Raw genomic sequence first — 4,649 nt, 5'->3', positions numbered from 1 at the left:
CTCGAACACGCCCCTCATACGTAATATAAGGCCTATTGGAACACCTATCTAATAACGAAGACTTACGTAGTACATTGTTATCCTTGAACACCTGGATTCAATCACATCCTACCTTGATCATTCTGAAAAACTATTGATTTCGTTAATGTGGCCTTATCGTCTAATCTGACTTTCGTGAATGAAAATTTTATTCCAAAGCCGTCTATGACGTAGTTTCAGGTAGTTTAAAGTGCAAGTGTTTAAATACTGTATGGTAAGTGTTTTTTTAATAGTTTGGCGTTTTAAAATAGAAATCATATTAACAAGCAGATATGTCGCTTTTAGGAGGAGATTGTGAAATAGACATAATATATAAATAAATAATAATAGTAATGAACATATGATGCGCCTGTATCCATGCCCTTATGCCTGCTCATGGAGCTACAATAAGATCAGAGTGAGTGAGTGAGTTTAGTTTTACGCCGCACTCAGCAATATTCCAGCTATATGGCGGCGGTCTGTAAATAATCGAGTCTGGACCAGACAATCCAGTGATCAACAGCATGAGCATCGATCTGCGCAATTGGGAACCGATGACATTTGTCAACCAAGTCAGCGAAACTGACCACCCGATCCCGTTAGTCGCCTCTTACGACAAGATAGTCGCCTTTTTATGGCAAGCACATGGGTTGCTGAAGACCTATTCTACCCCGGATCTTCACGGGTCTAATAAGATCAGAGGATAATATACACACAAATATACATTCTGGGAAGTTAATAATAGGTGTTCTTGAGGAGGCAGGTTTTCAAGCGAGATTTGAAACTTGTGAAGAATTAGAAAGTTTAATGTTGACAGGTAGAGAGTTCCACAGACATTGAGCTGCATGTAGGAAAGATCGCTTGCCAAATGAAGCTAAGCCGATCTGGGGGGGCTGTTAACAGAAGCTGGTTCTGGGAGCGAAGAATTCTGGTTGGGGTGTATTTCTTGATGAGATCCTTGAGATAAGCTTGACTGAATCATGTTTAATTAATAATATTCGTGATAAAACGTTTGTATAATTAATGTAAAGGGTTTTATAAATGGCACAACGGGTGTGGGTGTGGGGTGTTTGGTGGGTGTGGTGAAACATTGTCTTAATGGCTACATACAATATAGATAATGTTCTATATATATTTTACAAACACTTACTACTGAGCGAGTTTTATTGATCTCATGGGCGGTGGGGTAGCCGAGTGGTTGAAACGCTGGCTCGTCACGCCGAAGGCCCGGGTTCTATTCTTCACGTGGGTACAATGTGTGAAGCCCATTCCTGGTGCCCCCACCCGTGTATATTGCTGGAATATTATTAAAAGCGGCGTAAAACTCAGTTCACTCATTCTGTCTTTCAAAGTTTGTGTGCAGTATAATATATGTGCTTTTGCTTTTCATGGAACCGGACACGTAGACAATATATATCTCGCTGAAGCCGGAATAGGTCGGGTTTCAGAGGTATGTAGCCTTATCTAATAACCTATGAAACTGAAAATCAGTGTCTTACTGGAACGTAGTGGAGACATTTCACATGTATGGTCAAAATTTGGAGATATATATTTCGAAACAATTCACAGATCAAACCAGCCTAGCCGCACGAGATTTTGTTCCATGCTTGTAGACCTCTGTCTCTTGGGTCCTTTTCCCCAATGTAAATGTTGTATTTGGTGGAAATACGTCCTATTTGTTACAGTCTACACCAGTCGCTGGGTGTACATCTGACTACAGACCGCCGCCATATAACTGGAATATTGCTGAGTGCGGCGTAAAACTAAACTCACTCACTCACATCTGACTCTGAAGCCCCTAACGTTATCACCAGCTTATGACAAAGCCACGCCGACTTAAAGCACACGTGACTTCTCATTGGTTCAGGATAGAGTAGCTTCCCTTTGATAAAGGGCAGTTACTCTTACGAGCGAGACCCGATAGATTGCCACAGAAGAAACTGTGTGTGGACGATTTAGTTTTTGCCACTGTCAAAGAAATAGGTTTTAATTGGGTTTGTTTCTACTATTGTCACTGTCCGACCGCTCATGCTGTTGATCCCTAGATTGTCTGGTCCAGACCCGACTATTTACAGACCTCCGACATTAAGCTGGAATATTGCCGAGTGCGAAGTTAAACAAACACTGTCCGACTGCCATATCACTGACCTTCAAGCATAATACATATCAATGCGCACATTCCAGGAAGTCTTGTTTTGTTCATGTTTGTGAGAACGTCAGAGCGACATTATTAGGATATCTATTGAGGTTTTAATGGACACACGCACATGCACACGCACACGCACACGCACACGCACACGCACACGCACACCCACACCCACACCCACACCCACACCCACACGTACACGAACGCGCCCACCCACACAGTGCACACCTCCATTGACACGTCCGCACACAAACACAAAGAGAAAGAAGCTTAAGGGGAGAGAGAAACATCTGGCATCTATTGACCTGGGAATTATAATTACTTCTTTTAAATTGCATTTTCTCAGATAATTTCTGACAGCAACAACAAAATACATGACCAATTTTGTTACCAGAGATCGACGGTCTTCCGTTGATATCATACACGTGTGTAAGTCAATTCTCCAACACGACTACCTATTCCCTATCTATTATGCTTGGGTTGGTCTCCTCCGATAGATAATTGTCAGGGACAGCGGCGAGGGGCTGACCCTGACCCCTACCTGTGAGGTCTAGAGTCATGGGAGAGGGAGACGGGCTCTGTCACTGTTGGGGGGGAAGAACAGGATCTGACGGATTAGAGGTTGTGTGTCTCACAGTCTCTGTACCATATCATTTCATCTTTCCGAAATCCCTGTGATGCTATGAATGAATCATGTCTACATTTATGCACAGATTCTGCGAACACTAAGGCTCTGCTTGTCTCTATATTTTTAGGGACTGGGCGTTCGTCTAGGGTCCCTTGGGACTTGCAGGTATTGTTAGGCTGTAGCTGGAACAGATCGGGATGCTATTGCCAGCATCAACAGAACATGATCAGGTGCGAGGTATTTGAGGACATTGACCCGAGAATGGAAAATAACGAGTTGTTAGCATAATTACTACCTACGGTTAAGGTGTTGCTGAATAGGAAGAACTATACACGACAGTGGTTTGGCTTTGCTATAGAACACATCTCGGTTATTTCGATTTCTGCTATAGCCAATGTCACATCATCATAATCACCATTATTATTGGTATAAATATTTATTTTCAAAAACTCATTATTTTCCAATAGGAAAATGTACCTAGGAAGGACTTAAACTTGAAAATAGTACTTTAATGACGGACATTCCCTTTTGTTGTTTGTATAAAGGTTAAGTAAGCTGGTATAAATAAAATGAGCTGGGATTAGACTGACTGACTGAGTATGGTTTTACGCCGTGTTTAGCAATTTTCCAGCAATATCACGGCAGGGGACACCATAAATGGACTTCAGCTGGGACCAGGATGATCCTCTATTATACGGCGAAGCGTTAAAGGACTCCATTGATCTGTACAGATGGGCTGAGTGACCTAAAGTACCACGTGACCTAAATACGCCATGATGGTGGTTACTTTATCTACATTGCACAAGTGGTAAAGATATTGAAAAACACAATTAATCGGGGTGGGGTGGGGTGGGGGGGAAAGAGAGATTTTAATATCATATTTAAGTCTATAATGGTTTGGGAAGTTGAGACCTCTTAACTTGAACTATAAATATAGAACCTCTTTATAAACATTGTTATCATTTACCAAAAATATTTGTTTCTAACTTCAAGCTAAAATATTTCATTCAAATACTAAATGTTACATCATAACAGATTCGCTGAAAAAGAGTGTATACTATAGCTGATCCAGAAAAGAATGTAGGGGTGCGAAGTCACACCCCCTGCAGAACCCCAATACCCCATTCCCCAACCTTGTGTTCCTATTCGCTTACAAACTTGTCTAAACATGTATTCCTGTTTTGCAGCCCCCGAGATCGTATGCCTGTGGGTGGCCAGTCGTGATCGGCCGTCTTCATTTCATCCGAGTTATAAATCCCGCCGGTGGACAGTGGGGTGCGTCGAATGCCAAGAGGCCATGGGGCTAGTGATATGTACCCCCAAGTCAGAATGATAATTGGATGGCTGTTCGACAGGAGGTCGAGCTAATAGGTCTAGTCCGTGCGCCCTGGCTTCCTATCAAAGAGATGCAGAACATTGCGATACACCTCCAAGCCTGCGAGTGTACGACCGGTCGTACTGATAAGTTTATGTTCAGAATCATTATCTACGAAAGAATGTTCCTTTTATTACCCCCAGAATGCAGCATACGCCGAATAAAGACATGAGATTTACTGCGCCTCCTAATTACAATAAACACTTTTTTTCCTGCATGATAAATCAAGATGACTCCACAGTGTAATGCCCGCGTCGTCCTAACTCAATCAGTCCCGCGGCGAAAAACCATCAAAGACGTTGCTTGTTACAAGTAAAAGAAATAGTTCGGTATCGGAACTCATTGCCGTGGTTTAACCTAATTGTATATATTCAGCCTGACATTTGACAAGCGAGAAACAAAGGTGTATTAATAAACAAGGTCTTCCTTTTCTCCTTCAGTTGTCGCCTATCCCGAGAAAATAAACCGCCTAGAGGGTGTAT

At 42.3% G+C, this 4,649-nt stretch overlaps 1 long non-coding RNA gene across 1 annotated transcript; it reads left to right on the top strand.

Annotated features, from left to right (window-relative positions):
• Positions 1-1,419: 1,419 nt before the first annotated feature.
• LOC124283755 lies at positions 1,420-4,323 on the top strand. Its single transcript, XR_006900391.1, has 3 exons — positions 1,420-1,468; positions 2,920-3,022; positions 3,980-4,323. It is a non-coding gene; the product is annotated as an uncharacterized LOC124283755 (long non-coding RNA).
• Positions 4,324-4,649: the final 326 nt, after the last annotated feature.

Source organism: Haliotis rubra, unplaced genomic scaffold, assembly GCF_003918875.1.
Source record: "Haliotis rubra isolate DU_JTF1 unplaced genomic scaffold, ASM391887v1 Scf32, whole genome shotgun sequence".
Lineage (NCBI taxonomy): Eukaryota > Metazoa > Mollusca > Gastropoda > Lepetellida > Haliotidae > Haliotis > Haliotis rubra.
This window is presented reverse-complemented; position numbering and strand designations above follow the sequence as displayed.